This window comes from Poecilia formosa, unplaced genomic scaffold, assembly GCF_000485575.1.
Source record: "Poecilia formosa unplaced genomic scaffold, Poecilia_formosa-5.1.2 Scaffold517, whole genome shotgun sequence".
Lineage (NCBI taxonomy): Eukaryota > Metazoa > Chordata > Actinopteri > Cyprinodontiformes > Poeciliidae > Poecilia > Poecilia formosa.
In genome coordinates this window covers 105,407-117,019 of record NW_006800456.1, presented here as the reverse complement: position 1 = coordinate 117,019, position 11,613 = coordinate 105,407, and the positions used below count along the sequence as shown (strand labels likewise).

Genomic DNA, 11,613 nt, shown 5'->3' with positions numbered 1-11,613 from the left:
CCACCATCATGAAGAGATGATTTAGGCAAAAAAATCATTTTTGAAAAAAAAAAAATGACTTAGGCAATTATTTTAAGAAGGTGACGAAATTGGCTAAGTCATTATTTTTTTCAAAAATGATTTTTTTGCCTAAATCATCTCTTCATGATGGTGGCCACCTCTGGTAAAATTGCCTACATCCTCAATTAAACAGATCATGCCATTCTACCCATTTTGTATAATTGCCTATGTCAAGAGTGTGACTTAGGCAGTTTTATTTTGCTTAAGTCACCAGACAAATTGACTTAGGCAATTTTAGAAGTTTTTCAAGATGGCGGATTCAAGGAGAAGACAATTCTACACAGCTGCTGATGCTATTTCCAAGATTCAGGACTCTTCCCATATTGGTAAGTGAAGATGTTTACTATAATATACACTAAGCTATCAAAATTGCATAAGATCTTTTGTGAAAATTTTAGTTTAGGAAGCTAGCTAAAAATGCTCTGTGATAGACTGGCGACCTGTCCAGGGTGTGCCCTGCCTTTGCCTGTAGCCAGCTGGGATTGCCTCCAGCATTAACCATGACCCTCCAGAGTCATCCAACTAAGAAAGTTGTCAATAATGTAATGTAATCTACAGTCTAGAAAAAATTCACAAAGGACCCTCTTTATTGATTTTAACTAATGAAAATTTCAGTTGAACATACGTAATCGTAAATGATTTTACTGATGTTATAGTGTGCCTGTGTTGGTGTATCTTGAGGCAACTTGCAAACCATTTTGGGAATCCACGATCCACTTGGGTTTGTTGTGGGCTACATATGAGTGGGCATAGGTTTTATCTGGGCAAACTGCATGGGAGCCACATGGTTAGCGTAAGTAAAATGGGACCCATATTGTTGGGCCCTATTCAGCAGTAATGTGGGCTAACTGGGAATGGGACAGAAATAGGCAATGCTCTATGGTACCCGAAAGGGCCCATAGAGCATGGCTCCCATGGGTCTCAGCCAAGCCAGCATGCATGCATGGATGGGTTTTATCTGGGCTAACTGCATGAGGCCCATATGGTTAGCCTAAAATGGGACCCATATTGTTGGGCCCTATTCAGCAGTAATGTGGGCTAACTGGGAATGGGACAGAAATAGGCAATGCTCTATGGTACCCGAAAGGGCCCATAGAGCATGGCTCCCATGGGTCTCAGCCAAGCCAGCATGCATGCATGGATGGGTTTTATCTGGGCTAACTGCATGAGGCCCATATGGTTAGCCTAAAATGGGACCCATATTGTTGGCCCATTTGGGCTAAATGTATGGGCCCTATTCAGCATTAATGTGGGGTAACTGGGAATAGGACAGAAATGGGAACACTATATTGGGCCTAAAAGCTTTTTTGTAAATAAAATAAAGGCATGGTAGTCCATATTTTTAAATCATGTTTGTTTTTATCATGTAAGTGACACTTTAAAGCATTTTGTTCTGTCAGAGTTTGTTTCAATCTGAAACTGTTGTGTGTTGGTCTACAGAGTAGTGTTCAGTACAAGAGTGAAGTTGCCCCCCCATCTTCAAATTAGATGAAATTAGTGTCAAATGTTTGTGCTACGTTTGTGCTGGTTTGTGCAGCAAAAACTTTCGTTTGTGCCGCTATCATTTTAAAGTTATAAAGAAATATTTCTAGAGGTCATCAAAGGTCAACCAGCACCCCCCACCTTCTTCACTCCTCTTCCCTATGTAATGCTAATGGCAGGCCCCAACTATAAAATTCCTGAAGAAATTTAACCAGGACCTGCCAAACTGTGCCCGTCGGTTTGGATCCAGCATTCTTAATGCTAAAAATGAGCATTAATACTAAAGAAAGCTGCAATGTAGTCAATAACCTGTGGAGATTCAGAAACATTTTGACTAAGTTGTACTTGTACCATTCAGTATGTTAAAATTAATGCATAAGCTAAAATTAGCCAAAATGCTAATAATAGCATGAATGCTATCAGTAGCATGAGGGGTATCACTAGCATGCTGTGTGTCATTGACTTACTCCAGTCAGTATACTAAACATGGTTAATAAGTAAGAAAACCATTCTGATGCTAAACATTAGCATCAATGCTAAGCTGAGCTAAATTGTAGTCAATAACCTGTGGAGAGTCAGAAGCATGTTGACTAAGCTGTACTTGTACCATTTAGTATGTTAAAATTAATGCAAAAGCTAAAATTAGCCAAAATGCTAATGTTAGCATGAATGCTATCATGCATGTGGGGCATCTCTGTCATTGACTTACTTCATTCAGTATACTAAACATGGCTAATATGTAAGAAAATTAGCTAAAAGCTAATTTTAGGTTAAATGCTAATGTTAATGCACCGGCTTGTACCAGCCAGTGCCATACCCTGAGAGAAAATACTAATAAAGGCTAATATTATTGTACCGCCTATGGCGGTGCACTTACCTAAGAGGATTATTGTGGCTTTTATTTTGAAATTTTCAGTAAGCTTCATTTGAAATGGCAACATTAATCCCATGTGTAACAGTGGTTTGGTTAAACCAGTTATCTAATGCCCAAAAGAGCTGATGGAAAAAGTTCTCAAGGCTTTTATTTTTGAAAATTTCAATAAGCTTAATTTGAAATGGCCACAATAATTGGGTTAAATCAGTTATAGAATGCTGAAAACACAAGTAGTTCTGAATACCAAAGGTCAACCTAGTAACTGACAGTTCCGCCGCCATGCTGCTCAGGGCTCTGTGTTAAGCAGGAAATAGATAGAACTACAGAGATGGTGTGTTTGAAGTCCTAAGCAGCTCCTCTGCCCTGCTTTGGGTTCTGTTGCTACGGTATTTACGGTATTGCCAAGTGCAGCTGTGAGTGACAGACAGTTCTGCCATGTTGTAGTTCTGACATTCTGCTCAACCCTCTGTGAATAACTGAGTGTTCAGCCACAGTTAGAACTACAATGATGGTGTGTTTGTAGTCCTAAGCAGCTCCTCTGCCCTGCTCTGTGTTCTGTTGCTACAGTAATAGAGCTTTGGAACATGACGTCACTGCTGTAGACGGAGGGACACCAGCGCCATCTTTGGGGTCCTCTCTGTTAAACATAACCAACAAAAACAACAGTCTCGCAGATTTTTTTAATCCAAGTTACTTAAAATAATTTAGCTATGGCACGAACTTGCTGCGTTATTGAATGTAATTTCCGATCACACAACTGAAATGGTAAAAAGATGGAAAACGGACTTTCTTTTCACTATTTTCCTGCTTGGAAACAACGCGAGGAGGCTAAGCTATCGGAGCTAACGAAAAGAAGACGAATGTCCTGGTATCAGTGGTGAGACGTTCTGATATCTTCTCCAACATCCCCAGATACCTACAGGTTTCCTCCAGACATTTCCATTCTGGTGAGTATCTAAATTCGCTTTGTTGGTTTTGTGTCATATTTTTTGCTATGATTTTGTCCGGGTGTACTCATGTTCAGTTTCTGTTGAATTCATTTAAGTGGGTCAACCTTGTTTCGGTCAGGCCTATATTGTTTATATAGCATAGTCTGAGTTTTGTCAGTGGACATCGAGATTCTTAGATTATTGTGAAGTAAACTATTTGAGTTTTTTTGTGTTATCAGATTTACAGCATTAATACTGATGTGTGTTCTGATATGTGCTCTTAAAGGCAAACCGACGTATGAAATGGATGAGATCAATCCTGACTGGGTTCCAGCGCTGAATATGGGTCACTGCGAGGTAAATGCCACAACATCGGACCGACATGCGCGTCAATTAAAGAGGGGATACAGCAAGACCGTGGTGAATCAACAAGTTACAGAGACTGTTTTTATTATTTACCCCAGAAGAGGTAAATAATGAAAACAGTAGTGGAGGCAACAGAAGAGGAGCAAGTTGGAGAGGCTGAGGAAGAAACCCCAGAAGAGGAGCTCAGCAAGGCTGCAGACTCTGAACAGGAACATGAATCATTTGTGTTGAAATACAGTTGGAAGAGGCTGTTTTCTCTCATTTAATAATTTAATGCATTAAACATTCATGAATCGTTTGATTCAAGCACTTCAAGTTGCCTGTAAACAGGTGAAGAAATGAATCACATTTAAAGTAAAAATTGGATATTTCAATATTTCAGGTAATAAACATGCACGTAATGAAAGATTATATTTTTAAATAAATATTTTATTTGATTAAAGTAAACAATTATATAATCAGACATCTGTCGGGACACTGGGTTTTTGGGTTTGTTTTGCTTTTCATTTTATTAAGCTTCATGTTTTAATTCACTTTAGTTTAGCCCTTCATGGACCTTTTGATATTATTAGAGGTATTTAGTGTAGTTAGAATTATATTATTGCTTTTCCTTGTTTGTTTGAGTCCATGTCAAGCCTTCTTTAATGACTATAGTTTAATTCTATTTTATCCCTCTAGTTATTTCTTATTTCAGCCTCCTGGTGAAGTTTTTAGTAATGTTTATTTCTTAATTTGATTACCATAGGTTCAGTTATTCTTCCATGTCTGAGTCTGTCTGTATCTTTCTTTAGTAATTCAAGTTGGGTTATTTCTTTGTTTAGATCTTCTAGTTTCTCTTGCTTTGTGTTCCTTAGTTCTTATTGTTGTTAGATCAGCCTTGTTTCTATTTAGGTTCGGTTAGAGTTTCCCTCATATCTTTCTCTCTTAGTTCATCAGGTTTTCTTTACTCTTATTGTCTTTTGTATTAGAAGTATTTTTCAGTTCCCTGTTTCCTCCCGTTTGTGTTCCCAGCAGATCTCCTTAGTTTCCCTGTGCTATCTTGTCCCCAGCCCTCAGCCAGCTCCTGTGCCAAATTACTCACACCTGCTATCACTCTTCTCATTTAGGCCATTGTCCCACTACTTAAGCCCCTCTTTTTCAGTCACAACTCGCCAGTCCAATTTGTTACCCTGCTCACCACGATGCCAGTTGTTACCGTTGTTGTCCCTTGTGTCTCCTGTTTCATTGTGTTTTGGATTTCCTTGTTTTCCCTGGATTTTGGATTTAGTTTGTTTATTTTGTTAATTAAAATAACATCCACATAAAGTAAGTTTACTGCCTGCTGCTTTGTGTCCACCGCCACACCACATTATGACACAAACCAGATGAAAGAGCCCATCTTTAAACATTTAATGTGTAATTAAACAAAAAAGGTGACACATTTTATCAAATAGATCACACTTTAAGTAAATATTTGTTGTATTTAACATATTCCAGGTAAGTGAACATGTAATGAAATGCAACTTTTAGATTCACCTCTGCTCCAAAACGTCTGAATTCCCTCACCAGCATTCATTCCTCTCTGCAATAGGCTGGAAACGAGCAGTTTATTTGATCCAAGTGTGTTTGAGCAGAGACGCATCTAAAAGTTACAGGATGGTAGCCCTCAAGGACTGGAGTTGATGACCTCTGCCCTAGTTCATACAGTACAAAGCTTAACCTCATGGACTCTGTTCTTCTGTGGACCATAGACTGTTGTTTTGACAGTCAAAAAGGAGTCAAATATGTTTAAAGGTCTGTCCCTCTTAAATATCATGTTATATAAAACCCATGTTGTCATTTTTAACCTTTATTACACAGTTTACCCATCATCTGCCAATAATATAGTGTGTTTAACATCAGTGAAGAAACTTTTAGTGGTATGTTATGATGTAGACCTATCACACCTAAAAATGTACATAAATACTTAGCTTTCATTCAGTATAAAATCAACCCAAATCTGCATGTAGATCCACATTCAGATGATGGTTGAATCAATGTTGATTCCTAACTGATTCAATGTAGAAAAACACAAATATGCATGCAGATCCACATTCAGATGATGGTTGAATCAACGTTGATTCAATGTAGAATAAACACAAATATGCATGCAGATCCACATTCAGATGATGGTTGAATCAACGTTGATTCAATGTAGAATAAACACAAATATGCGTGCAGAACGAAGTTCAGATGATGGTTGAATCAACATTGATTCCTAACTGATTCAATGTAAAATCAACACAAATATGCATGCAGATCCACGTTCAGATGAAGGTTGAATCAACATTGATTCCTAACCTATTAAATGTAGAATCAACATAAATCTGCATGCAGATCCACGTGCAGATGATGGTTGAATCAATGTTGATTCAATGTAGAATAAACACAAATATGCATGCAGATCCACGTTCAGATGATGGTTGAATCAATGTTGATTCAATGGAGAATAAACACAAATATGCGTGCAGAACGAAGTTCAGATGATGGTTAAATCAACGTTGATTCCTAACTGATTCAATGTAAAATCAACACAAATATGCATGCAGATCCACTGTCAAATGAGTGTTGAATCAATATTGATTCAATGTAATATCAACACAAATATGCATGTAAATTGACATACAGATGATGGTTGAATCAACATTGATATAATGTCAGTTATGGTTGAAACCCTAACGTTGATTCAACATACAAGTGACCGACCACTTTCAATGTTGTTTTAATGTCAGCTTTCAACGTTGATTCAATGTTTCTGGCTGACATTGATTCAATGTTGTTTCAATCATTCTGTGCCACCTGGGTAAAATTAGGCTATTGCAATCAAGACATGTTGCTAAGTTTTAAAACTAGCATATTTTACATTTATTTTCTTAACATTATGCATCATTAGCCCTCTGATGCGTGAGTGACTGACTATACAGTCTTCCGTGAGTGGGTCCTTTTTTGACCCGGGTTACAATCAATGTGTTTTTATGCTACTTTTGTCAGTTTGATTCAAAATAATGTTTTGTACAATACTTTCTACTGTGTTTTATTTCACACAAGAGTCATTTCATGTATGTTTGAAACATTTTCATTTTTCACTTTTTTAAACGTTTTTAGAACAATTTGTAGAACATTTTTAAAACAAAATGACAACAACAGCAATTTTACAATAACAATGATAAAATGTCAATAATGGACAATGTTAACATCCATTATGTGTGTGCGGGTGTGTGGGCATGGTGGGGCTGTGAAAGAGCACGTTTCTTGAAACTAGCTAGCTAACCAAGCTAGCTAACATTACAGTCTCTATTCTATTATGCTCTGTATATCACGCATGTGAATGTGTGTATGTGTGAGATTTATTTATCACGGAAGAATGGGGTAGTGATATAAAACATGCTATTTCTTAAAATGTATAAAAGGTAAATTAAAAATTTTAATTGCATGATATTAGTAACATGTTTCTTCAGGAATACCTGGAATATGAAGTGATGAAAACTTTTCCTTACAAAGATATTGCAAAAAGATGACCTCACTGGGTCAAAAAGGACCCACTTACGCATCAGAGGGTTAGAGACATTTTATCATTAGTTTCATCAGATTGAATGACTTGATCCTGACCCTCAGTCCTGTTTTTCACACCTTCAGGACTATTAGTAACAAAATATATGCAAATGGGGACATTTTGAAAATACAGTATTGTAGAACCGTGAGCTTTTATACCAGGGACGGTTCTAATATATAAAAGCCTCCTTGTTGAAGAGTCAAAGAAAGGGGAGTTCGCTGAGATGTTTAACCCATTAAATCCCTATTAGGAACAGCCATCTTTATGGAAGAAGCAAGATAATCAGCTCGCATTATAACACCCATTAGTTTATCAACCGTCAGTTTAAGGCTCCATTAGGACTGTCCCTTTAAAATGTAGGAGTATCAATTCGAAACTGAAACTATTATTTTTAACCAAGAATGAAATCAGTTGTCAAAATCCCACTTCGTTTATGTAATGATTCGCATTTCTCTGACTCAACACCCATGGCCCTAAAGAGGGGAAATGCTACACAGCTTTCAGAGTCTTCACAGACTTTTGAGTTCACACCAATGGACTGAATTTAGCAGATTTTCCTGATTCTCTCACTTTATAACTTCGCTGCATGAAGGATCATGGAATACATAATTTGTCAGAACAACTAAAGCCATCTGAACGCATCAAACTTTCGCACAAGNAGTTTATTTGATCCAGGTGTGTTTGAGCAGAGACGCATCTAAAAGTTACAGGATGGTAGCCCTCAAGGACTGAAGTTGATGACCTCTGCCCTAGTTCATACAGTACCCTCATGGACTCTGTTCTTCTGTGGACCATAGACTGTTGTTTTGATAGTCAAAAAGGAGTCAAATATGTTTAAAGGTCTGTCCCTCTTAAATAACATGTTATATCAAACCCATGTTGTGATTTTTAACCTTTAGTACACAGTTTACCCATCATCTGCCAATAATATAGTGTGTTTAACATCAGTGAAGTAACTTTTAGTGGTATGTTATGATGTAGACCTATCACACCTAAAAATGTACATAAATACTTATCTTTCATTCAATATAAAATCAACCCAAATCTGCATATAGATCCACATTCAGATGATGGCTGAATCAAAGTTGATTCCTAACTGATTCAATGTAGAAAAAACACAAATATGCATGCAGATCCACAGTCAAATGAGTGTTGAATCAACATTGATTCAATGTAATATCAACACAAATATGCATGTAAATTGACATACAGATGATGGTTGAATCAACATTGATATAATGTCAGTTATGGTTGAAACCCTAACGTTGATTCAACATACAAGTGACCGACCACTTTCAATGTTGTTTTAATGTCAGCTTTCAACGTTGATTCAATGTTTCTGGCTGACATTGATTCAATGTTGTTTCAATCATTCTGTGCTACCTGGGTAAAATTAGGCTATTTCAATCAAGACATGTTGCTAAGTTTTAAAACTAGCATATTTTAAATTTATTTTCTTAACATTATGCATCATTAGCCCTCTGATGCGTGAGTGACTGACTATACAGTCTTCCGTGAGTGGGTCCTTTTTTGACCCGGGTTACAATCAATGTGTTTTTATGCTACTTTTGTCAGTTTGATTCAAAATAATGTTTTGTATAATACTTTCTACTGTTTTTTATTTCACACAAGAGTTATTTCATGTATGTCTGAAATATTTTCATTTTTCACTTTTTTAAACGTTTTTAGAACAATTTGTAGAACATTTTAAAAACAAAATGACAACAACAGCAATTTTACAATAACAATGATAAAATGCCAATAATGGACAATGTTAACATCCATTATGTGTGTGTGGGTGTGTGGGCATGGTGGGGCTGTGAAAGAGCACGTTTCTTGAAACTAGCTAGCTAACCAAGCTAGCTAACATTACCGTCTCTATTTTATTATGCTCTGTATATCACGCATGTGAATGTGTGTATGTGTGAGATTTATTTATCCATCCATCACGGAAGAATGGGGTAGTGATATAAAACATGCTATTTCTTAAAATGTATAAAAGGTAAATTAAAATTTTTAATTGCATGATATCAGTAACATGTTTCTTCAGGAATACCTGGAATATGAAGTGATGAAAACTTTTCCTTACAAAGATATTGCAAAAAGATGACCTCACTGGGTCAAAAAGGACCCACTTACGCATCAGAGGGTTAGAGACATTTTATCATTAGTTTCATCAGATTGAATGACTTGATCCTGACCCTCAGTCCTGTTTTTCACACCTTCAGGACTATTAGTAACAAAATATATGCAAATGGGGACATTTTGAAAATACAGTATTGTAGAACCGTGAGCTTTTATACCAGGGACGGTTCTAATATATAAAAGCCTCCTTGTTGAAGAATCAAAGAAAGGGGAGTTCGCCGAGATGTTTAACCCATTAAATCCCTATTAGGAACAGCCATCTTTATGGAAGAAGCAAGATAATCAGCTCGCATTATAACACCCATTAGTTTATCAACCGTCAGTTTAAGGCTCCATTAGGACTGTCCCTTTAAAATGTAGGAGTATCAATTCGAAACTGAAACTATTATTTTTAACCAAGAATGAAATCAGCTGTCACAGTCATCAAAAAAAAAAATCCCACTTCGTTTATGTAATGATTCGCATTTCTCTGACTCAACACCCATGGCCCTAAAGAGGGGAAATGCTACACAGCTTTCAGAGTCTTCACAGACTTTTGAGTTCACACCAACGGACTGGATTTAACAGATTTTCCTGATTCTCTCACTTTATAACTTCGCTGCATGAAGGATCATGGAATACATAATTTGTCAGAACAACTAAAGCCATCTGAACGCATCAAACTTTCGCACAAGTCTTTTCAAAAGCCACAGTTTAAAGGTGAAAAAGGATTCCAGTTGGAGGCAATAATGCATTAACGTGTTGTAATAAAAATGTTAAAAAGAAGACAGCTTTAATGAATGACAATTGATTGAATTTTCTTTGTTTAATTCTCAATATTTCCAACATGCTGTTAGTTCTGACACTGTGTCCAGATTGGGTGGAAGACATTTAAACGTTTAATCGTCTAACTTCCAGCGTCCCATCAGATAGTTTTTTAAAGCTGAAATGATTCCCAGAGAGAAACAACTGTTAGCTTGTGTCACATTTACAAGCTACAGTGGCCGGCAGGTGCAAACAGGCAGCAAATGGTGAAACAAGCTGCCAACGCAGCAAATGGTGAAACAAGCTGCCAACACATGTAAAAAAAACACAATGCAAATACAACAGAAATGCATTGCAAGCAAATAAAATGCTGAAATAACAGAAAATACAAGCAAAAACCTTAAATCAAAACAAATACAAACAAGAAACACTTAAATCACAAATAAAACACTTGCAGCTTGTTTCGCTGTGCGTTAGCACCTGCCCGCTACCATAGATTAAGATTAACAATAAAAACATGAGGATCAGTAGCTAAATATGTTAAGAGAGATAATTAACTTACTGCTCCTCTGTCGCGGCCAGAAACCAGGCTGAGGTCTTGATTTTCTATACTTCGATATGGCTGCAGCGCTGTCGGAATGGGTTAATTGTGATTAGCTTATACGTAGGTTTCCTAAATGTGGGGTCTGTTCATATGATTGGTAGAAACAAGGAAGCCATCTGATTGGTTGCTGATCATTCAATGTAAAAAAAAAACATATATTAAGACTTCAGACATCACACACAAATGCAGCGAAGCCCAAAAGCAGCTTGTAAATCAAGATACTGTATATTTGTGTTTGCATCAAAAATACAAGTGTTTGTCTTGTTATGTGCATTTGGGAATTTTGATCTGTGCATTTGGGAATTACGAGACTGTGTTAGCGCAATATTACGTCAGTCATTAAAGATACTTGCATGCAAACATGAGGACAGTACATGTGCAATGTCATAAATGACATAGAATGAGGTTTTTGTCTTATCTTTGTAACAGTTCTCTGATCATGTATTTTGGCTATGCGAGTCTGTTTAAGTCTGTTTAAGTGTGACAATTTTAGAAATTGTCACAGTTTAAAAATTGTGTGATAATTTTATAAGTTTCAAAGATTACTGATTTCTATACAGATTAATAAATGCAAATTTCTCCATGAGTCATTGCCAGTGTTGTAGTCAAGACCACCTAACCCGAGACCAAGACAAGACCAAGACCAGAGTGTATCGAGACCGAGACAAGACCAAGACTTTTAGGGTCCGAGACCAAGTCAAGACCAAGACCGAGGGAGGTCGAGACCAAGTCAAGACCAAGACCAGAGTGTATCGAGACCGAGACAAGACCCAGACTTTTAGGGTCCGAGACCAAGTCAAGACCAAGACCCAGGGTGTATCGAGACCGAGACAAGACC

At 37.0% G+C, this 11,613-nt stretch overlaps 1 long non-coding RNA gene across 1 annotated transcript in view; it reads left to right on the top strand.

Annotated features, from left to right (window-relative positions):
• LOC107834090 (uncharacterized) overlaps positions 1 to 4,933 on the top strand; it is an 8,872-nt gene extending 3,939 nt beyond the window's left edge. Inside the window, exons 2-4 of the long non-coding RNA XR_001659873.1 lie at positions 1,506 to 1,511; positions 3,632 to 3,702; positions 3,813 to 4,933. This is a non-coding gene — a long non-coding RNA (uncharacterized LOC107834090). The remainder of the gene's footprint in view (positions 1 to 1,505; positions 1,512 to 3,631; positions 3,703 to 3,812) is intronic.
• The last annotated feature ends 6,680 nt before the right edge of the window (positions 4,934 to 11,613 follow it).